This window comes from Leptodactylus fuscus, chromosome 3 (assembly GCF_031893055.1).
Source record: "Leptodactylus fuscus isolate aLepFus1 chromosome 3, aLepFus1.hap2, whole genome shotgun sequence".
Taxonomy (NCBI): Eukaryota; Metazoa; Chordata; class Amphibia; order Anura; family Leptodactylidae; genus Leptodactylus; species Leptodactylus fuscus.
The window spans coordinates 203,152,816-203,178,486 of NC_134267.1; positions in this window are offsets into that span (position 1 = coordinate 203,152,816).

Genomic DNA, 25,671 nt, shown 5'->3' on the forward strand with positions numbered 1-25,671 from the left:
GATCTGGGTCCTGTTTGAGTATGCTCCAATGTGTTCGTATGAGGTTAGTAACCTCCCTGGCGCAATTATCAAACGGCCCGATCATGCGAATAAGTTTTTCCCCATCTCTCTTATCCCTGGGGATCAACAGGGATTCTCTCGGGGTCCTCCTAGCAGCTTCCCTTGCTGCCCTCAAGAGTGCTTTGGGGTAGCCACGAGATGCAAAGCGTTCCGTGAGAGCCATGCTCTCAGTATCATAATCCTCAAGATCGGAACAGTTCCTCCGCAAGCGAAGAAACTGTCCCTTGGGGATACCCCGCTTTAAAGACAGCGGGTGGTGGCTTCCCCATTCCAAGAGAGAGTTAGTTGCCGTTGGCTTTCTGAATAAGGTCGACGTGAAACTACCATCAGTCTCCAGGCGTAGCTGTATGTCCAAAAACGGTAAGGTATTAGGGTGAAAGTAAGACGTAAACCTCAGGTTGAGTTCGTTCACATTCAATGCCGCCACAAATTGGTCAAACTCAGCCGACGTGCCGGACCATACCAAGAGTATGTCATCAATGTACCTGAGCCACAGCACTATGTGCCGGGCCCAGGTATCTGCATGTTGTCTGAACACAACAACCTCTTCCCAGTATCCTAAGTAGATATTGGCAAAGGTAGGTGCGGCGGGGCACCCCATCGCGGTGCCCCGCCGCTGATGATATACTTTGCCGTTGAACAGGAATACATTGTGTGTTAACACAAACTGGAGGAGCTCCATAACCAGGGTGTTGTGCTCAGTAAATTGCCCACCCCGGGTCCCTAAGAAGCGCCCCACAGCCCCACACCCCAAGTCGTGGGGTATGGAGCTGTAGAGCGCCTCCATGTCTAGTGATGCCAGGGCCGCCCCAGGTGGTGCCTGGATGCCCTCCAGATGTCGGAGGACATCCATCGTGTCCCTGACATAGGAGGGGAGGGCCAGAACAAAGGGTCGCAACACCCGATCTAAATAGTTGCTGACACCTTCGGTGACCCCCCCTATGCCAGAGACAATGGGGCGGCCCTTCAGGGGGGATACCCCTTGTGGATCTTAGGTAAGGCATAAAACGTGGGGACCCGGGGATTGTCCGGACACATATATTTGTACTCCTGATGTGAAATCAAGCCCTGGGTTTTGCCCCGATCAAGGATCTGAACAAGGGATTCCATAAACTGAAGTGTAGGGTCACTGGGGAGGATGTCATAGCTGGTTCGGTCCCCTAGTATATGTTCGCACATCTGTATGTACTTGTCTATTTATTTTTGCCTTTTTCTTTTTCCCTTTCTTTATTTCTCTTTATGTCTCATTTGTTTTTTATGTTTAGGAATTCTTTCTTTCTTTCTATCCTGCCTTCTTTCTGTCTCTTTCTTTATTTTTTTTCCGTTTCTCTCTCCATTTTCCTTTCTTCCTTTCTCTCTGTCTCTCTCTCTCTTTTATTGCCTTGTTCTTTCTGTCTTTCTTTTTTTTTCTTTTTCTCTCTCTCTCTCTCCGTCTTCCTTCCTTCCTTCCTTCATTCCCTCCTTCCTTCTTTCCTTCCTTTCTTCTTTCCTCTCTCTCATTCACCCTCTCTCTCTCTTTCGTATTGCCTTGTTCTTTCTATCCTTCCTTCTTTCTGTCTCTTTCATTCTTTTTTTTTCCGTTTCTCTCTCCATTTTCCTTCCTTTCTCTCTCTCTCTCTCTTATTGCCTTGTTCTTTCTGTCTCTTTCTTCCCGCTTCTTTCTTTCTTCATTTCATTTGTTCTCTATTTCTTTACTTTTTCATTGTATTCTATTTCTTCTCTCCATCTCTTGTAACTATCTCATACCTACCTCTACCTATCTTATCTATTGTACCTCATGGTGCCTTCTTGTCTACCTGTAAATAATATCTTATCCTCACTACAATTAGTTATGTCTATCTTGTCATAGAATAATGAAACTTTGGCTTTCCCTGTCAGAATGAGCTTGAGCTCAGTATTATTGGCTCTGTGGTCTTTGCACAATTTGAGTGACACTTCTCTTCATTGCTCAGTACACTGTGAACAGGGAAATTCAATTTGTCCTCTATTATAAAATTTGGTGTCTTCTCTCCTCATTGATCACAGTAGGATCCACCAGACGTCATTACTAGAGATGAGCGAACACTAAAATGTTCGAGGATCGAAATTCGATTCGAACAGCCGCTCAATGTTCGTGTGTTCGAACGGGTTTCGAACCCCATTATAGTCTATGGGGAACAGATACTCGTTAAGGGGGAAACCCAAATCCGTGTCTGGAGGGTCACCAAGTCCACTATGACACCCCAGGAAATGATGCCAACACCTCTGGAATGACACTGGGACAGCAGGGGAAGCATGTCTGGGGGCATCTAACACACCAAAGACCCTCTATTACCCCAACATCACAGCCTAACAACTACACACTTTACACACTCAATACCACCTCTCTGACAGTAGGAAAACACCTTGAAACATGTGTATTTGGCACTTGCAGTGAGGAGAGCTTGTCACCAGCAGTGAATTTGGCCCTTGTAGTAAGTTGAGGTTGGCACCAACATTTGTTTTGAAAATCAGGGTGGATTGAGCCTCTAACCAGCAGAGTTTGGGCAAATTCATGGTGGAGGGAGCCTCTAAACACCCCAGTTTGGGCAAATTCATGGTGGAGGGAGCCTCTAAAAACCCCAGTTTGGACCAATTCATGGTGGAGGGAGCCTCTAACCAGCCCAGTGTGGGCAAATTCATGGTGGAGGGAGCCTCTAAAAAACCCAGTTTGGACCAATTCATGGTGGAGGGAGCCTCTAACCAGCCCAGTTTGGACCAATTAATGGTGGAGGGAGCCTCTAACCACCCCAGTTTGGACCAATTCATGGTGGAGGGAGCCTCTAAACAGCCAAGTTTGGACCAATTCATGGTGGAGGGAGCCTCTAAAAACCCCAGTTTGGACCAATTCATGGTGGAGGGAGCCTCTAAAAAACCCAGTTTGGACCAATTCATGGTGGAGGGAGCCTCTAACCAGCCCAGTTTGGACCAATTAATGGTGGAGGGAGCCTCTAAACAGCCAAGTTTTGGGAAATTCATGGTGGAGGGAGCCTCTAACCAGCCCAGTTTGGACCAATTCATGGTGGAGGGAGCCTCTAAACAGCCCAGTTTGGGCAAATTCATGGTGGAGGGAGCCTCTAAAAAACCCAGTTTGGACCAATTCATGGTGGAGGGAGCCTCTAACCAGCCCAGTTTGGACCAATTAATGGTGGAGGGAGCCTCTAAACAGCCAAGTTTGGACCAATTCATGGTGGAGGGAGCCTCTAAAAACCCCAGTTTGGACCAATTCATGGTGGAGGGAGCCTCTAACCAGCCCAGTTTGGGCAAATTCATGGTGGAGGGAGCCTCTAAACAGCCCAGTTTGGGCAAATTCATGGTGGAGGGAGCCTCTAACCAGCCCAGTTTGGACCAATTAATGGTGGAGGGAGCCTCTAACCAGCCCAGTTTGGACCAATTAATGGTGGAGGGAGCCTCTAACCACCCCAGTTTGGACCAATTCATGGTGGAGGGAGCCTCTAAACAGCCAAGTTTGGACCAATTCATGGTGGAGGGAGCCTCTAAAAACCCCAGTTTGGACCAATTCATGGTGGAGGGAGCCTCTAACCAGCCCAGTTTGGACCAATTAATGGTGGAGGGAGCCTCTAACCAGCCCAGTTTGGACCAATTAATGGTGGAGGGAGCCTCTAAACAGCCAAGTTTTGGGAAATTCATGGTGGAGGGAGCTCTAACCAGCCCAGTTTGGACCAATTCATGGTGGAGGGAGCCTCTAAACAGCCCAGTTTGGGCAAATTCATGGTGGAGGGAGCCTCTAAAAAACCCAGTTTGGACCAATTCATGGTGAAGGGAGCCTCTAAACAGCCCAGTTTGGGCAAATTCATGGTGGAGGGAGCCTCTAACCAGCCCAGTTTGGACCAATTCATGGTGGAGGGAGCCTCTAAAAACCCCAGTTTGGACCAATTCATGGTGGAGGGAGCCTCTAACCAGCCCAGTTTGGACCAATTAATGGTGGAGGGAGCCTCTAACCACCCCAGTTTGGACCAATTCATGGTGGAGGGAGCCTCTAAACAGCCAAGTTTGGACCAATTCATGGTGGAGGGAGCCTCTAACCAGCCCAGTTTGGACCAATTAATGGTGGAGGGAGCCTCTAAACAGCCAAGTTTTGGGAAATTCATGGTGGAGGGAGCCTCTAACCAGCCCAGTTTGGACCAATTAATGGTGGAGGGAGCATCTAACCACCCCAGTTTGGACCAATTCATGGTGGAGGGAGCCTCTAAACAGCCAAGTTTGGACCAATTCATGGTGGAGGGAGCCTCTAAAAACCCCAGTTTGGACCAATTCATGGTGGAGGGAGCCTCTAAAAAACCCAGTTTGGACCAATTCATGGTGGAGGGAGCCTCTAACCAGCCCAGTTTGGACCAATTAATGGTGGAGGGAGCCTCTAAACAGCCAAGTTTGGACCAATTCATGGTGGAGGGAGCCTCTAAAAACCCCAGTTTGGACCAATTCATGGTGGAGGGAGCCTCTAACCAGCCCAGTTTGGACCAATTAATGGTGGAGGGAGCCTCTAACCAGCCCAGTTTGGACCAATTAATGGTGGAGGGAGCCTCTAACCACCCCAGTTTGGACCAATTCATGGTGGAGGGAGCCTCTAAACAGCCAAGTTTGGACCAATTCATGGTGGAGGGAGCCTCTAAAAACCCCAGTTTGGACCAATTCATGGTGGAGGGAGCCTCTAAACAGCCCAGTTTGGGCAAATTCATGGTGGAGGGAGCCTCTAACCAGCAGAGTTGTGGGAAAGCAGGGTGGAGGGAGCCTCTAACCAGCAGAGTTGGTGGAAATCAGGGTGGAGGGAGCCTCTAACCAGCAGAGTTGGGGGAAATCATGTTGGAGGGAGCCTAGTATTAGCAGAATTGTGCAACGCTTATGGTGGATGAGTATGAGGATGCGGAGGAATTGGAGAGGTTGAGTACAGACATGGAGTTTCATGTTGGGGTGCTTTACACAGGTGGGCACAAAAATGAAGGCTCTATCCAGTGGTGGTTCATTTTTATCAAAGTGAGCCGGTCGGCACTCTCAGCTGACAGACGGGTGCGCTTGTCAGTGATGATGCCACCGGCTGCACTGAACACCCTCTCAGATAGGACGCTGGCGGCAGGACAGGACAGCACCTCCAAGGCATATAGGGCAAGTTCAAGCCACAGGTCCAACTTCGACACCCAATACGTGTAGGGCGCAGAGGGGTCGGAGAGGACAGGGCTGTGGTCGGAAAGGTATTCCCGCAACATGCGCCTATACTTCTCACGCCTGGTGACACTAGGACCCTCCGTGGCGGCACTTTGGCGAGGGGGTGCCATCAAGGTGTCCCAGACCTTAGACAGTGTGCCCCTCGTTTGTGTGGACCGGTGAGAACTTGGTTGCCTACTGGAGGAACTGCCCTCCCTGCCGCCAACGTCACATGCTGGAAACATCTCCATCATATTCTGCACCAATTGCCTGTGGCAAGCATTGATGCGATTGGCCCTCCCCTCTACCGGAATAAAAGACGAGATGTTGTTTTTATACCGGGGGTCAAGGATAGCAAAGATCCAGTACTGGTTGTCCTCCATGATTTTGACAATACGCTTGTCGGTTGTAAAGCACCCCAACATGAACTCAGCCATGTCTGCCACAGTGTTAGTTGGCATGACTCCTCTGGCCCCACCGGAAAGTTCAATCTCCATTTCCTCCTCATCCTCCATGTCTACCCATCCGCGCTGCAACAATGGGACGATTCGAAGTTGCCCGGAAGCCTCCTGTATCACCATCACATCATCGGACAACTCTTCTTCCTCCTCCTCCTCCTCCTCCTCCTCCATTAAACGCAGTGAAGCGGACAGATGTGTGGACCTACTCTCCAGCTGTGACGGATCGGATGCTATCCCTAACTCCTCTGTGTGATCTGAGTTATCCCTGATGTCAATCAGGGATTCTCTCAGAACACACAAGAGCGGGATTGTAAGGCTCACCATCGCATCCTCAGAGCTCACCCTCCTTGTGGACTCCTCAAAGACCCGTAGGATGTCACAAAGGTCTCTCATCCATGGCCACTCATGGATGTGAAACTGAGGCAGCTGACTTTGTGGCACCCTAGGGTTTTGTAGCTGGTATTCCATCAAAGGTCTCTGCTGCTCAACCACTCTATTCAACATCTGAAACGTTGAGTTCCAGCGTGTGGGGACGTCGCACAAAAGCCGGTGTTGTGGCACATGCAGGCGTTGCTGGAGAGATTTTAAGCTAGCAGCGGCTACTGTCGACTTGCGAAAGTGGGCGCACATGCGCCGCACTTTCACCAGTAGCTCTGGAACATTGGGGTAGCTCTTTAGGAAACGTTGCACCACTAGGTTGAAGACGTGGGCCAGGCATGGAACATGTTGGAGTCCGGCAAGCTCCAGAGCTGCTACCAGGTTCCGGCCGTTATCACAAACGACCATGCCTGGGCCCAGGTGCAGCGGCTCAAACCATATTGCCGTCTCATCGAGGAGGGCATCCCTCACCTCGGAGGCAGTGTGCTGTCTGTCCCCCAAGCTGATCAGCTTCAGCACAGCCTGCTGACGTCTACCAACGCCAGTGCTGCAACGTTTCCAACTCGTAGCTGGGGTCAATCTAACAGCGGAGGAGGAGGCGGTGGCGGAGGAGGAGGCGGTGGCGGAGGAGGAGGCGGTAGAGGAGGAGGAGGAGGGGGGTGTTCTTCTCGTGTCCCTGCCAGGAATGTTAGGCGGGGAGACGAGGTACACCGGGCCAGTTTGGGAAGCAGTCCCAGCCTCAACTACATTCACCCAGTGTGCCGTCAGTGAAATGTAGCGTCCCTGTCCGCATGCACTTGTCCACGCGTCGGTGGTCAAGTGGACCTTTGTGCAAAGCGCGGAACTAAGGGCCCGCCTGATGTTGAGTGACACGTGCTGGTGCAAGGCGGGGACGGCACACCGGGAGAAGTAGTGACGGCTAGGGACGGCATAGCGAGGTGCCGCAGTTGCCATCAGGTCCAGGAAGGCGGGAGTTTCAACAAGCCGGAACGCCAACATCTCCTGGGCCAGCAGTTTAGCGATGTTGGCGTTCAAGGCTTGCGCGTGTGGGTGGTTAGCAGTGTATTTCTGCCGCCGCTCCAATGTCTGAGAGATGGTGGGTTGTTGTAAAGAAACGCCTGATGGTGCCTTTGATGGTGCAGGAGAAGGAGATAAGACAGGACCAGGGGAGGATGAGGTAGAAGTCAACAAAGTGGCGGAGGCAGATGAAGTGGTGTCCTGGCTCGTCCTCTGGAGTGCATCGCCAGCACAGTCAGCAGTGGCAGTGGCAGAGGCAGAGGCAGTGGCAGAGGCAGTGGCAGTGGCGTGAACGGCAGGCGGCCTTTGTCCTGCCGTTGCTGCCTGCCACTGATTCCAGTGCTTGGATTCCAAATGACGGCGCATTGAAGTGGTGGACAGGTTGCTCTTCTCAGAGCCCCTAATCAATTTCGAGAGGCAAATTGTGCAGACAACACTATATCTGTCCTCGGCGCATTCCTTGAAAAAACTCCACACCTTCGAGAAACGTGCCCTCGAGGTGGGAGTTTTTCGGGGCTGGGTACGAACTGGAACATCTTGGGAGATTCCGGGTGTGGCCTGGCTTCGCCTAAGCTGCTGACCTCTGCCTCTGCCTCTAGCTACCCTTTTTGGTGCTGCACCTGCCTCAACATCCACACTACTTTCCCCGCTTGACATCCCCCCTGTCCAGGTCGGGTCAGTGTCCTCATCATCCACCACTTCCTCTTCCAACTCCTGTCTCATCTCCTCCTCCCGCACAATGCGCCGGTCAACTGGATGCCCTGACGGCAACTGCGTCACATCATCGTCGATGAGGGTGGGTTGCTGGTCATCCACCACCAAATCGAACGGAGATGGAGGAGACTCTAGTGTTTGAGCATCTGGACACAGATGCTCCTCTGTTAGGTTCGTGGAATCGTGACGTGGAGAGGCAGGTTGAGGGACAATGAAAGGAGCGGAGAACAGCTCTGGGGAGCAGGGACAGTTTGGGTTATTGTTCTGTAAAGCTTCGGAATTTTGGGAGGAAGGAAGACAAGACTGTTGGGTAATAGGAGGAGAGGAGGCAGAGTCTGACTGGCTGCTGGACAATGTGCTGTAAGCGTTCTCTGACAGCCATTGCAAGACCTGTTCCTGGTTCTCGGGCCTACTAAGGTTTGTACCCTGCAGTTTAGTTAATGTGGCAAGCAACCCTGGCACTGTGGAGTGGCGCAATGCTTGCTGCCCCACAGGAGTAGGCACGGGACGCCCTGTGGCTTCACTGCTACCTTGCTCCCCAGAACCATTCCCCCGACCTCGCCCACGGCCTCGTCCACGTCCCTTTCCGGGAGCCTTGCGCATTTTGAATTCCTAGTTAGAAATTGGCACTGTATACCAGTAGTAAAAATTGTGGGTGCACGTAACCCCAATATATTCTTTGAATTCCCAGTCAGACACTGGCACTATATGGCAGTAGCAAGAAATGAGGGTATTTGTATTCCCAATATATTCTTTGAATTCCCAGTCAGACAATGGCACTGTATACCAGTAGTAAAAATTGTGGGTGCACGTAACCCCAATATATTCTTTGAATTCCCAGTCAGACACTGGCACTATATGGCAGTAGCAAGAAATGAGGGTATTTATAACCCCAATATATTCTTTGAATTCCCAGTCAGACAATGGCACTGTATACCAGTAGTAAAAATTGTGGGTGCACGTAACCCCAATATATTCTTTGAATTCCCAGTCAGACACTGGCACTATATGGCAGTAGCAAGAAATGAGGGTATTTGTATTCCCAATATATTCTTTGAATTCCCAGTCAGACAATGGCACTGTATACCAGTAGTAAAAATTGTGGGTGCACGTAACCACAATATATTCTTTGAATTACCAGTCAGAAACTGGCACTATATGGCAGTAGCAAGAAATGAGGGTATTTATAACCCCAATATATTCTTTGAATTCCCAGTCAGACAATGGCACTGTATACCAGTAGTAAAAATTGTGGGTGCACGTAACCCCAATATATTCTTTGAATTACCAGTCAGAAACTGGCACTATATGGCAGTAGCAAGAAATGAGGGTATTTGTATTCCCAATATATTCTTTGAATTCCCAGTCAGACAATGGCACTGTATACCAGTAGTAAAAATTGTGGGTGCACGTAACCCCAATATATTCTTTGAATTCCCAGTCAGACACTGGCACTATATGGCAGTAGCAAGAAATGAGGGTATTTGTATTCCCAATATATTCTTTGAATTCCCAGTCAGACAATGGCACTGTATACCAGTAGTAAAAATTGTGGGTGCACGTAACCCCAATATATTCTTTGAATTCCCAGTCAGACACTGGCACTATATGGCAGTAGCAAGAAATGAGGGTATTTGTATTCCCAATATATTCTTTGAATTCCCAGTCAGACAATGGCACTGTATACCAGTAGTAAAAATTGTGGGTGCACGTAACCCCAATATATTCTTTGAATTCCCAGTCAGACACTGGCACTATATGGCAGTAGCAAGAAATGAGGGTATTTGTATTCCCAATATATTCTTTGAATTCCCAGTCAGACAATGGCACTGTATACCAGTAGTAAAAATTGTGGGTGCACGTAACCCCAATATATTCTTTGAATTCCCAGTCAGACACTGGCACTATATGGCAGTAGCAAGAAATGAGGGTATTTGTATTCCCAATATATTCTTTGAATACCCAGTCAGACAATGGCACTGTATACCAGTAGTAAAAATTGTGGGTGCACGTAACCCCAATATATTCTTTGAATTCCCAGTCAGACACTGGCACTATATGGCAGTAGCAAGAAATGAGGGTATTTGTATTCCCAATATATTCTTTGAATTCCCAGTCAGACAATGGCACTGTATACCAGTAGTAAAAATTGTGGGTGCACGTAACCCCAATATATTCTTTGAATTCCCAGTCAGACACTGGCACTATATGGCAGTAGCAAGAAATGAGGGTATTTGTATTCCCAATATATTCTTTGAATTCCCAGTCAGACAATGGCACTGTATACCAGTAGTAAAAATTGTGGGTGCACGTAACCCCAATATATTCTTTGAATTCCCAGTCAGACACTGGCACTATATGGCAGTAGCAAGAAATGAGGGTATTTGTATTCCCAATATATTCTTTGAATTCCCAGTCAGACAATGGCACTGTATACCAGTAGTAAAAATTGTGGGTGCACGTAACCCCAATATATTCTTTGAATTCCCAGTCAGACACTGGCACTATATGGCAGTAGCAAGAAATGAGGGTATTTGTATTCCCAATATATTCTTTGAATTCCCAGTCAGACAATGGCACTGTATACCAGTAGTAAAAATTGTGGGTGCACGTAACCCCAATATATTCTTTGAATTCCCAGTCAGACACTGGCACTATATGGCAGTAGCAAGAAATGAGGGTATTTGTATTCCCAATATATTCTTTGAATTCCCAGTCAGACAATGGCACTGTATACCAGTAGTAAAAATTGTGGGTGCACGTAACCCCAATATATTCTTTGAATTCCCAGTCAGACACTGGCACTATATGGCAGTAGCAAGAAATGAGGGTATTTGTATTCCCAATATATTCTTTGAATTCCCAGTCAGACAATGGCACTGTATACCAGTAGTAAAAATTGTGGGTGCACGTAACCCCAATATATTCTTTGAATTCCCAGTCAGACACTGGCACTATATGGCAGTAGCAAGAAATGAGGGTATTTGTATTCCCAATATATTCTTTGAATTCCCAGTCAGACAATGGCACTGTATACCAGTAGTAAAAATTGTGGGTGCACGTAACCCCAATATATTCTTTGAATTCCCAGTCAGACACTGGCACTATATGGCAGTAGCAAGAAATGAGGGTATTTGTATTCCCAATATATTCTTTGAATTCCCAGTCAGACAATGGCACTGTATACCAGTAGTAAAAATTGTGGGTGCACGTAACCCCAATATATTCTTTGAATTCCCAGTCAGACACTGGCACTATATGGCAGTAGCAAGAAATGAGGGTATTTGTATTCCCAATATATTCTTTGAATTCCCAGTCAGACAATGGCACTGTATACCAGTAGTAAAAATTGTGGGTGCACGTAACCCCAATATATTCTTTGAATTCCCAGTCAGACACTGGCACTATATGGCAGTAGCAAGAAATGAGGGTATTTGTATTCCCAATATATTCTTTGAATTCCCAGTCAGACAATGGCACTGTATACCAGTAGTAAAAATTGTGGGTGCACGTAACCCCAATATATTCTTTGAATTCCCAGTCAGACACTGGCACTATATGGCAGTAGCAAGAAATGAGGGTATTTGTATTCCCAATATATTCTTTGAATTCCCAGTCAGACAATGGCACTGTATACCAGTAGTAAAAATTGTGGGTGCACGTAACCCCAATATATTCTTTGAATTCCCAGTCAGACACTGGCACTATATGGCAGTAGCAAGAAATGAGGGTATTTGTATTCCCAATATATTCTTTGAATTCCCAGTCAGACAATGGCACTGTATACCAGTAGTAAAAATTGTGGGTGCACGTAACCCCAATATATTCTTTGAATTCCCAGTCAGACACTGGCACTATATGGCAGTAGCAAGAAATGAGGGTATTTGTATTCCCAATATATTCTTTGAATTCCCAGTCAGACAATGGCACTGTATACCAGTAGTAAAAATTGTGGGTGCACGTAACCCCAATATATTCTTTGAATTCCCAGTCAGACACTGGCACTATATGGCAGTAGCAAGAAATGAGGGTATTTGTATTCCCAATATATTCTTTGAATTCCCAGTCAGACAATGGCACTGTATACCAGTAGTAAAAATTGTGGGTGCACGTAACCCCAATATATTCTTTGAATTCCCAGTCAGACACTGGCACTATATGGCAGTAGCAAGAAATGAGGGTATTTGTATTCCCAATATATTCTTTGAATTCCCAGTCAGACAATGGCACTGTATACCAGTAGTAAAAATTGTGGGTGCACGTAACCCCAATATATTCTTTGAATTCCCAGTCAGACACTGGCACTATATGGCAGTAGCAAGAAATGAGGGTATTTGTATTCCCAATATATTCTTTGAATTCCCAGTCAGACAATGGCACTGTATACCAGTAGTAAAAATTGTGGGTGCACGTAACCCCAATATATTCTTTGAATTCCCAGTCAGACACTGGCACTATATGGCAGTAGCAAGAAATGAGGGTATTTGTATTCCCAATATATTCTTTGAATTCCCAGTCAGACAATGGCACTGTATACCAGTAGTAAAAATTGTGGGTGCACGTAACCCCAATATATTCTTTGAATTCCCAGTCAGACACTGGCACTATATGGCAGTAGCAAGAAATGAGGGTATTTGTATTCCCAATATATTCTTTGAATTCCCAGTCAGACAATGGCACTGTATACCAGTAGTAAAAATTGTGGGTGCACGTAACCCCAATATATTCTTTGAATTCCCAGTCAGACACTGGCACTATATGGCAGTAGCAAGAAATGAGGGTATTTGTATTCCCAATATATTCTTTGAATTCCCAGTCAGACAATGGCACTGTATACCAGTAGTAAAAATTGTGGGTGCACGTAACCCCAATATATTCTTTGAATTCCCAGTCAGACACTGGCACTATATGGCAGTAGCAAGAAATGAGGGTATTTGTATTCCCAATATATTCTTTGAATTCCCAGTCAGACAATGGCACTGTATACCAGTAGTAAAAATTGTGGGTGTATATAGCCCCAATTCTATTGCTAGGGGACTTGCAGGGTATTTCTGGGGTGAAGGTGGGGGGGCACACCGTTGGAACGGGTATCGGGGTATATATCGGGTATACGGGAATACACTGACAGTGTATTCCATTCAGGATCCTGGGAAAGCTGGGTTGCGGCGATTGAGCCCGTCAGTGCCACTTTACACTGACAAGCTTCTCCCTGGAATTTAGCTCTTATAAGAGCTGTTGGTTGTCTTCTCCTTCCTATCCTAGCCTGTCCCTGCCTACCCAGAATCTAAGCCCTAGCTAGCTGGACGGAAACCTCCGTCCTCGGTGAATTGCAAGCTCAGAATGACGCGAAGCTGGGCGGCGCTGTTCTTTTAAATTAGAGGTCACATGTTTTCGGCAGCCAATGGGTTTTGCCTACTTTTCTCAACGTCACCGGTGTCGTAGTTCCTGTCCCACCTACCCTGCGCTGTTATTGGAGCAAAAAAGGCGCCAGGGAAGGTGGGAGGGGAATCGAGTAATGGCGCACTTTACCACGCGGTGTTCGATTCGATTCGAACATGCCGAACAGCCTAATATCCGATCGAACATGAGTTCGATAGAACACTGTTCGCTCATCTCTAGTCATTACGTCTGAAAGCTGACAAAGCCCAAAAAGGCTGTCACATTGTTGCCTATACCAGAAATCCAATTAAATGTGTCTGTTTTCACCGATGTTTCTGCCTCCGTCTTCTAAATATGATGTGACGGACTGAATAATCTTACAGCAGTGAATACACGTCCTTCTTCATATGTCTATTATTTTTATTATCTTCAGACTTGTTTAGTTAGCTCTGGTCACACATGACTGCTTCTTTATTCTATGCAAATCTTTGGCAGGCACTGGGCAAACATTAATGGGTGTTGTCTAATACAAGTATACCAAGTATGTATGGCATTTGTGATATACCCTAATAACAAAAAAAATGAACTTAGAAAATATTTCATAGAAATATTTATCCAGAATACAGACTTTTAAAGTGACAGTAAAATAAAATCTACTGTGAACATAATAGCATATCCACCCCCTGGTACATCTATAGGGGTTGCGGTGGTTGTAGTTGTGTCTGGGCCCCAAACCCAAATGTGCCCAGAGATAACTCTCACTAGGGTTGGATAAACTTCATTGATGTCCTTTGTGAATTACTTTGATGACTGTGTATCACAACTTTAGTAATCCCTGCCCTCTGGTGAGCTGGAAGTGAGAGGATTTATGATACACAGCCTTCCACTGGCTGAAAGGAGAAAACCTTTCCATGACAAACTTTAGTTGGTCAGCAGAATAAAGTAGGGATTCTGTAGGGAAAGCTGTGGCACAACCTTGAGTATGATTGATGGTTGGGGGCACCAATGGGGAATGGTACACAGCTTATGTACACAGACATGTAGTGAACATGTTTTCCTGGTGGTATTTATTTATGGACTATCTTCATGATAGGAATTAAATATCTGAGGGCCAACAGACAAATCGTGAATGGATTGTCTGTTTAAGGCCATTTCTTGGCACCCATATTATATACTGCACAGGCCCAAAGCTGTTGGTTTTGGTCCCTGTATAATGGCTGGGCAATGTTACTGCAGCTCTCTACAGGGCACAGAGCTATTGGCTTCTGGTTCAGTGCAGAGTTTAGCTGTTCCAGCTGTTGGCCGCCACAGATCAGATATTTACACCCTATCGTAAAGATAGGCCATAAATATAAAATCCAGCTCAACCCCATGAATGGGACTGTGTAGGTGGACAGGAAGGCCACTGTGCAGGGAAAGCTGAGAAGAGGGTGCAATACTAAATTGGCACATGGCCCTTTATTCCCCAGATCAGTGGGGGTTTGACATCTTAGCGATATATCTTCATTTTATAAGAAGGAAATAACCCTTTATTGGCTATGATAGGTCTAGTAAGTGTGAACACCAGACTATATCTTTGTAAATTATTAATACATGAACATCTGGAGAATGTATTATAGAGAGCTCCTACCGTAAGATCTGCTATCACCTCCGGCCTTACTAGGTCTATGACACGTTCTATGGAAAGGTGTAGTCAGCGACAGCCGATCCAAAGCATGAAATAGTCTTGTAATGACATATAAACCTACATAAATACATTAGGAAAATCTGCTATTGGTGCTATAGGTTCATTTACTCCCATGAAAGAGAATTTTAGAGAACATGACTTATCTTGTAAAAGATAAAAGAACAAGACGTGCGCTGTAAATAAAGTGGAATAAGGCAACACATAGGGTGAAGACTGCTCTATCCACAATATTATGACTATAGAACAGCTATATAGTCCACAATAACAACATATAAGGGGCCACATTTAAAGGGAACCTGTCACTAGAAAAATGTATCATAACTGCAATCAGCATGTTATGGCGCAGGGTTAACTGTGAAGATTGATGTGTAGCTTTGTGGGGGGAAATTGGGGCTGCCCAAGTAGCACTTGAAAGTTCCTTTATATATTTATTAAAATAATGTTTTATCTGCAAAGGGTCATTTTAGTCAGTGTGAAGTGTCCTACAATGCTGTGTGGTTAGTTTACTATGGTCGAACCTGCTGACAGACTCCTATTAAATGTCCCATTTAAGGTTATTCAGGGTGCAATGACTAAATCCTTGTGCATCTTGTGATTTGTGAGTTTCTTCTGGGATCTCCACCCTAGTGCCCAAATGCTACTGATATGTTCATTGACTTCAAAGTCAGCCCTAGAGGTTGGATCCATAGATTGTGAGAGATGTGAGTGATGACAGTTTCTGTATAATGCTGTGGAATGCACTGCTGCTATACTGACATTACATAGTACATAGCTAGGGGCGTAAGCGGATATGATGGAGGCAAGAAATGCTGAGGCCTGGAATATATACATTTATATGATGAGCAGAAGAATAAATACTGACAGGACTCCTAGGAGAGACTGTGAGAGTCCTCATTGCTCTGCTCACACACAGACATTGACAGCTTTCTCGGGGCTCAGCTTCTCTCCCTCTGTCATATATATCACAGAGCTCAGCTTCTCTCCTCTATCATATAACCCTATATACCACAGAGCTCAGCTTCTTTCCTATATCATATAACCTTATATATCACAGAGCTCAGCTTCTCTCCTCTATCATATAATCCCATATATCACAGAGCTCAGCTTCTCTCCTCTATCATATAGCCCTATATATCACAGAGCTCAGCTTCTCTCCTCTATCATATAACCCTATATATCACAGAGCTCAGTTTCTCTCCTCTATCATATAACCCTATATATCACAGAGCTCAGCTTCTCTCCTCTATCATATAACCCTATATATCACAGAGCTCAGCTTCTCTCCTCTATCATATACACCAATGTATCACAGAGCTCAGCTTCTCTCCTATATCATATACACCAATATATCACAAAGCTCAGCTTCTCTCCTCTATCATATAACCATATATATCACAGAGCTCAGCTTCTCTCCTTTATCATATAACCCTATATATCACAGAGTTCAGCTTCTCTCCTCTATCATATAACCCTATATACCACAGAGCTCAGCTTCTTTCCTATATCATATAACCTTATATATCACAGAGCTCAGCTTCTCTCCTCTATCATATAATCCCATATATCACAGAGCTCAGCTTCTCTCCTCTATCATATCACCCTATATATCACAGAGCTCTGCTTCTCTCCTCTATCATATAACCTTATATATCACAAAGCTCAGCTTCTCTTCTCTATCCTATAACCCTATATATCACAGAGCTCAGCTTCTCTCCTCTATCATATAACCCTATATATCACAGAGCTCAGCTTCTCTCCTCTATCATATAACCCTATATATCACAGAGCTCAGCTTCTCTCCTCTATCATATAATCCCATATATCACAGAGCTCAGCTTCTCTCCTCTATCATATAACCCTATATATCACAGAGCTCAGCTTCTCTCCTCTATCATATAACCCTATATATGACAGAGCTCAGCTTCTCTTCTCTATCCTATAACCCTATATATCAGAGCTCAGCTTCTCTCCTCTATCATATAACCCTATATATCAGAGCTCAGCTTCTCTGCCTCTATTCTATAACCCTATATATCACAGAGCTCAGCTTCTCTCCTATATCATATAACCCTATATATCACAGAGCTCAGCTTCTCTCCTCTATCATATAACCCTATATATCACAGGGCTCAGCTTCTCTCCTATATCCTATAACCCTATATATCACAGAGCTCAGCTTCTCTCCTCTATCATATAACCCTATATATCACAGAGCTCAGCTTCTTTCCTTTATCATATAACCCTATATATCACAGAGCTCAGCTTCTTTTCTTTATCATATAACCCTATATATCACAGAGCTCAGCTTCTCTTCTCTATCCTATCCTATCCTATTAATATTATAAATGTGAAAGTTTGTGAGTTTGGATGTTTGTGGGTTTGTGTGTTCGGATGTTTGTTAGTCAATCACGCAAAACCCGCTTGACCGATTTGGCTGAAATTTTCCACAAACATAGTTAATACACCCCATTGCGCAATAGGCTACTTTTCGTCACAATAGCGCACATACGTTTTTCCCAGGACCCCCACAAACCCCAAACTCACATCACCATCTCTGCAATCTCACACACTATGGACCATAGCAAGCCCCAAAATTCATGTTGCCCTCTGCAGCCTCGCCCCTAACCCCACACAATCTCATATACATAGACTTTACCACTTTGCCCCTCACCTTAACGATACTCCAGGAGGCTCTCTTTAACGCTCCGGAGCAGCCATGTTTGCCAACCCCCACCGCTCTGACAATCCGCGACACCGCCCACCCATGTCAATACCCCTAGGCGGTCTAATAAATGCAAAAAAAAAAGTTTAAAAAAGTTAAAAAAATATTAAAAACAAAAAAAAGGATTAAAAATGCAAATCACCCCCCTTTCCCTAGAACACATATAAAAGTAGTTAAAAACTATGAAACACATACATGTTAGGTATCCCCGCGTCCAAAATCGCCCGCTCTACAAAGCTATACAAATATATTTCCTGTTCGGTAAACGCCGTAGCGGGAAAAATGGTCAAAAGTGCCAAACCGCCGTTTTTTCACTGTTTTGATTCTGATAAAAATTTGAATAAAAAGTGATCAAAGCAATAACATTTCCCGAAAATGGTAGAACTACAAAGTACACCCAGTCCCGCAAAAAAAGACGCCATATACATCCTCGTACATGCACGTATAAAAAAGTTACGGCTGTCGAAATATGGCGACTTTTCAAAAAAAAATTTTTTAACAGTTTTGGATTTGTTTTTAAGGGGTCAAAATGTAACTAAAACCATATAAATTTGGTATCCCTGGAATCGTAACTAAATACAGAATACAGGGGACATGTCATTTTGGTTGCACAGTGAACGCCGTAAAACCAAAGCCCGTAACAAAGTCGCAGAAATGCATTTTTTCTTGAAATCCACCCCATTTTGAATTTTTTCCCTGCTTCCCAGTACATTATATAGAATAATTAATGGTGGCATCATGAAGAAAAATTTGTCCCGCAAAAATTAAGACCTCATGTGGCTCTGGGAGCGGAGACATAAAAAAGTTATGGGGTGTAGAAGGAGGGGAGTCAAAAACGAAAATCAAAAAATGCCATCGGCGGGAAAGGGTTAACTTCAAATACCTCGGTCCCAAAGTCACTATGTAAAGTTTCTCACAACACCGTATATATAGCAGCTCAAATACAAATTAACTTCAACACAAAAGTCTCACGTATTCTCTGAATTACAGCAAAAACAAGATACAAACTTACATTTCATATCCCATACCTTATACACAGTACGAAAACCTTACCCACGTCTGTATATACCCACTTCTACAATCACCGCAGACGAAGTCGCGGGTACCAGCTAGTAACCCTATATATCACAGAGCTCAGCTTCTCTCCTCTATCATATAACCCTATATATCACAGAGCTCAGCTTCTCTCCTCTATCATATAACCCTATATATCACACAGCTCAGCTTCTCTCCTCTATCATATAACCCTATATATCACAGGGCTCAGCTTCTCTCCTATATCCTATAACCCTATATATCACAGAGCTCAGCTGCTCTCCTCTATCATATAACCCTATATATCACAGAGCTCAGCTTCTCTCCTCTATCATATAACCCTATATATCACAGAGCTCAGCTTCTCTTCTCTATCCTATAACCCTATATATCACAGAGCTCAGCTTCTCTCCTCTATCATATAACCCTATATATCAGAGCTCAGCTTCTCTCCCTCTATCATATAACCTTATATATCACAGAGCTCAGCTGCTCTCCTCTATCATATAACCCTATATATCACAGAGCTCAGCTTCTCTCCTCTATCATATAACCCTATATATCACAGGGCTCAGCTTCTCTCCTATATCCTATAACCCTATATATCACAGAGCTCAGCTTCTCTCCTCTATCATATAACCCTATATATCAGAGCTCAGCTTCTCTCCCTCTATCATATAACCTTATATATCACAGAGCTCAGCTTCTCTCCTCTATCATATAACCCTATATATCAGAGTTCAGCTTCTCTCCCTCTATCCTATAATCCTACACTGTATATTATAGAGCTCAGTTCTCCCCGTGATATATCTTGCTCAGGCAGCAGAAATAACCTGACAGGTTCACTTTAAGTAATGTTGAGTCAAATTAGAACAAAACGTCCTTTTCCGATGGATGGTGATACACGATACAATGTCAGTGGGAGCTATGTCGCCCACAACTTAGAATATCACACAGAGTAGAGACAATAATCATTTGGATACTGTAAAGCCTCATCTCGGTGACAACAATGAATGATGCTCAGATCAGTCACTGTGCAAAAATATTATTGTATTCTGTCAGCCATCCATCTTATAAGGAGCTGCCTGTCATAAATTGCATGTGGCGCTCCATAGGAGTAGGCCGCTGTCATGAACTGTTTCTTAAAATCCAGTAAAGTATGATATAAATTCTATTTTGTTCCCGTCTGCTGCTATATGACTGTGGGTTTATAAATTTCATGTTGGTGACAAATGATCTACCTTTTATCTGACTTTGATCGCTTCCTTACACATTCGCGTTGTCGGAAGGTTTCATTCCCATTTAATAATTTATCCGTTTTATATTGTGCAAATAGCGTGAAACTGACTGAGGAAGGAAATTGTACAACAAAATGTGTTTTCTATTATTATGGCAGCGTTTTATCAGTTATTGTACTGGATGAAGATGTTGGTCACAGACGTATATCTTAAATCTCCTGAGCCCCCCCCCCCCCCCTCCTATGTTTTATGTATAATACAGGTAACATGTTATGTACAGCAGCTCATTTGCATATGGATTAAAAGTTCATTTTCTTGGCATCAAGATTGCACTTTGACAAAAAGATATTTTTTACTATGTCCCTAACCAGCCCTACAACAGTATATAAGGGGCTTATGAGTGCTTTTGGTGGTGGTAGTCTCCCTTTAGATTACAGCCACACATGGTGGTCTACAGTGGGATATCCTGCACCGGAGCCATCCATGGCAAAATCAGCCTTTTGGTTTAAGTCTTGCAGCTAGAGCCAGATTACACCTTTGCATTGCCCTGAAAATCACCACCGAATCCACAGCAATAATTGACATGCTGCGGGTTCCAAAATATACTTTCAGCAGAAACTCTGTGAGTTCTGCGTTGCAGAAAATCCACCGCATTTCAGTCAAATGGAAACTTAGGAGTCCTTCTAATGTCAGATTTCTTTTAATAACCTACAGTAAGGGTATGTTCCCACAGAACTGAATCCAACAGCACATCCAGTGACCCATTGACAGAGATTTATCATACAAAGGTGTCTCATATTAATGTATTGGATCTAATGCATAACTTCCATTCTCTGCTTGTCTTCAGATAATCCATTATATTCAATAGGTACTTGGATAATAGCCAAACACTCCTTGATATTACTATATCTGCCTTAGAGTAATACATCATATAATACACAGCACTAGTATGGTTTTATGTATATCACTGTGACACCATCCAAATCTTTCTTCATCTACATTCCCACAATTGACTGATCTGTCCTTCCACATCCGGCGTTCGATTCACAATTCCTGTGCTGTTCTTTTTTGGCTCATTGAGATACATAATATAATTTGCTGAGTAATATAGTTAGATGCCAGCGGTCTCACCAAGTTGCTCATTAGAGCATGAATTACTCGCCTCCATCCAGCGGCCTCAGTTATTCTTCCTCCACATTTAAAGGCGCACATTATAATCCCGTCATGTACTAATGAACTATCTGTGAAGACACCTCTAAATCATCCCCTCTCGCACCGCAACTTTTATTAGGCTCAGTAAAATCCAGCATATAATTAGTTATGATAGGAAATTTAGAAAAATCTTAGGGAATGCAGCTGAGATGGATGAAAAGTGGCAGCGTTACAAGATCTTCAATTAGTCATAATGATTTTCCTGATGTTTTATTGTAACTACAATATATTCTGCATATCTCTTCTGTAAGGCCAGGTCTACACTGCCTCTTCTGTTGTGCCATCCCCGGCAGATACACGTCACGTCACATGACTTAAATAGCATGATACAGCTGTTATACAGTACACTTGGTGTGCGCCGCAGCACCATATAGGATAACTTACCATTAAGCTACACAAAGCTTTCCCACTCTCTATTCTCAGTAATGCCAACTTCATATGCCCCCAATTGTGAACAATTTTTCTGTCTGCATATTCTGTGTGGACACCGCGCGGAAAGCACTCGGACCCCATTATAGTCTATGCGGTTCATGTGCTTTTACAGCACAGCTCTTGGAATTGCGTTTGCATTCTGTTCAGGAGATCACCATGCAAACTCTAGCCGGATGTAATACAAAAGCAGATGTGAACCAACCCTTAGGCTTCACAGGCGAAGCTACTTAGGGTATAATTAAGTTGAATGAAATTTACAAGTCTGCAAAAACACTTTATAAAATCATACCCTTGTATACTGAGCAGAGCAGATAACTAGACCTAACCGTGTACCAGATATGACTTTTGCATACTGTATAATTGTGCTGGGAGCAGACAAGGTTGTGGCGCCGAAATCGCAGATGGTCACAATAGCGAGGGATTGACAGTAATCAAACAGACTCCAACAATATGGCAAACAATTAACCCCATTCCACAATATAATGACTGCCTGTCCTTAAACAGGTTCCAATGTCTCTCTCAAGTATAAATGTTCTGTTACTATTTTTAATAATAAAATTGACCCATAAGACATTTTTCTGCGCAATTCAGTTTGTTCTAGTACAACTCAATGATCAGATATGCTAATCCAATGTGATTGGATGAAATAGATTGGATGAAATAAGGATTTTGCATACTGAATAAGTGAGGTGAATAAGTCAAGTCCAATTTACGGAAGTCAAGCAGGACTATTAGAAGCGGTTATGATAAGACGCTTCATTGACTGGCCAGGCTGACCCTATGACTTCTTTCCTTTTCGCTAGTTATTTTACTCTACTCATTAGATACAGAATACAATACAATGTGGGTATCTATGTGATACTTGAGGCGAGCAGAGTAACCTTTACATGGAACCTGAAGACATTTATCAGAATCTCCTGAAGTATTCAGTGCAACTTACTGAGAGTCACATCTCTATCAATAACTGAGCTAAAGCGAAATATCCACTACAAGGGAAGTCTAGTAAGTAAAGTGAATGGCAAACTATGTAAAATGTAAGTGTACCAGAAATGGAGGAACTCATTGTTATTGTGTCTTCTCTCTGACTAATAGGTCGGAAGCCGCCCATGATGTCCATACGTTCTGATATGTTCTGATGAGACAACCTGTAACTCACCATGGTTGGCTTCCGCTGGTTGGCCAACTGCACCATTTGTTTGCCAGACCACAAGACAACCATCACCAAATGAAGATGTCAGGCCTGATGGCCTATTTAAAGGGAGTTTATAATTTGAAAAACGCATTTTCAACTAAAGGCACATTGGAATAGCCTTTAAAAAGGCTATTCTACTCCTACCTTTATTTCTTTGATCCTCCCCACTGTTTCTTCAAAATTCAGTTTCTTCTTCCCCCGCTGCCCCAAGCACTCCCCGTGTCATACATGCTCACCACCCCTTTCATGCTTCAGCTCTGTCCCCTTCTTCTCTTCTCCAGAATTTGGGCCTTACCCAGGCCTCAGACACTGTGCAGTATAGTACAGTAGAGTATGTTCATTTAGCATACCACCACAAAATGGCTGCTCGGGCATGCACAGAGAGGCAGAGACAATTGCGCATGCGCAAGTTTTTAGATAGGTACAGCACTGCGTCAGAGGCCTGTGCAAGGCCTAAGTTCCAGAGAAGAGGAGGACGGGACAAAGCACAAGCATGAAAGGGGTGGTGGACATGTATGATGTGGGGGTGCTTGGAGTGCTGGGGGAACGCCCCCGGTGCTTCTTGATCCATATTAGCATACAAAATTTTGAAGAAATGGCAGGGAGAATCAAAGAAATAAAGCTAGGAGTAGAATAGCCTTTTTAAAGGCTATTCCAACATGCATTTAGTTGAAAATGTGTTTTTTTAAATGATAGACTTCCTTTAAAGCGGAACAAGTATGTCATGCTGTGTTGTAATGGAGCTGACAGGATACAGGTAGCCTATCTAGTAAACTGATCACCCGCTGCTATACCTAGCACTATCTACTTAGCAAGAGATGGGAAATAAATAAACCACCCTGATACTGGAGAACCTACTCGGGACCCTACCTAGAAACCCTGAGAGATCCCTGTGGGTGGAATAGAATAGCTTCCTTGCTAGCAGGTGGAGCGGGCAGGTAGAGGAATCTAACAAGCCAGATCAGCGTAAACACCAAATCACAAGCTAGAATTACAAGAGATGAAATAGAGAGTGAATAGAGACAAGCAGCACAATAACATAAGGAGGAAGAATAGCCACTAAAAGGTCATACAGAGAAGCGGTAATAAGAAGGAAGGTAAAGAATAGCCAGATAAACACGTTGGGTCAAAAGCACAAGAATACAGACTAGCGTAAAGTATCATGCCTGACAGTGTAATACCTGCATAGAGCAAAGGGCAGCAGGAAATAAGTAGAGCACAGATCTATCTGATTTATTCACTGGTCACGTCTGGAGTCATTACAGGTAACTTCACCATAGCTCCCAGGCTTAACCCTCATCTTCTTTATTGTCTGGTTTTAGGAGCAGTGACTGTTACACTTACCTGCAGACTGCCCTGGCTCTTTTTATTGTCACTTTACTTCTGATTGACCCTGATCTTGACCGTAGCCTTGTTTCTGTATACTGAACCTGCTTTACCCATGAGCTCATGTGCCTGGTGTTTGTTGTTCTAATCATGGCTCTGACTTTTTGTTTTATTCCTCACTGCACTCCCACCCAGTCCTCCCGCCGGCCTCATATGTATGCTCTACTGAGAAGACCCTTGGATCTTTATTCCTGACTATGCAAGTGCATCATCAGCGCTACCGAGTTCATGGAGTGACTATTCTTGAGAGTACAATTTGGTGACATGACCAAGAAAGTCCACACTTTCATGCAGAGATTAAATTGTCATTCCTATCTTTGTAAATAACTGCCAAGATGGGAATGACTGCTTCCTGACCTACCCCTACAGTAGAAGCTTAGAGGAATAGCCATAAGGTACTGACCTATGCTGTTCCTGTTATTCCCATAGAGGAGAATGAGAACTACAGACATAAAGTAGTCACGTACTTCTGTAGCTCCAATTCTGCTTGATGGGAACTACGGGAACAGTGTATGGCAGCAATACTTGGCTGTTCCCAAGAATCCAATACATATTGGCAGCGAATAAGATTAAAAAAAAATATCAAGATTCCTTAGTATTCTTGTACTCCACACTTAATTGGTTATGCCTGAGTGCAAATCCTTTGTGTTGCAACTTTGTGCAATTCTTGTATAGTGTACCTTTAAGGCCAAGACCTCACTTTAGTCACTGGAAAGTGGATTGGATTCTAGCGAACCCCATCCACACATTGCAGAGAAATACACATAGTGGAAACGCTGCGATTTCCAAAAACACGTCAGTCATGTCAGTTATATAATTTACAGGTATAACGGAAGCAGAAAGTCTGCAGTCCAATTTCCAAAACCGCCACAGTTTTTTCCACGGCATCTTTTTGCTGCGGCGTGCTACACAGGGCTTTAGCCTTTACACTATTGTTCGGGTGGAGTGGTTTTGCTTCTAGAAATGCAACATTTGAAACAAATGGAATTGGTGAATCTGGCTAATTTCTCAACACCATGCAGACCATACATACTTTTTATGAGAAGTTGAAAATATTACTATACAGGCAAACATAATATAAAAGGTTGATGAATATGGCCAACAATGAGCAGATGTACGGATTAAATTACGGCATAAATTTGTTCCTTTATTTGTTGAATTCCTCCCATTGTGTGGCTCCAGATCACACCTACATTAGGTATGCACATATACACAATTCTACCTTCCACAATCCAAGCCAGCTAGCATGTGAGTAGTGATATGGATTATGATTTCATTGTATTCATCATTAATGGTGTGTATATGCTTTGTTAGTTCTGTATTTCCTATAACAGAGCACACTTCATTGATGTTCCCATAACTATGAATCAGTTACTGTGTAGCTATGTGATAATAGGTGGTATTGATCATTGTGTCTACAATGTATCGACAGTGTTATATTCTCTTATGTATCTTTATCCAGGTGCAAATAAATGTATTTCATTGAGGAATAAGTGAATACACCCCAGGGATCTGAGATAAGCAATGTCATCGACCTTCATATAACACTCCGGAGATTTTAAGAGATGGATTTCAAG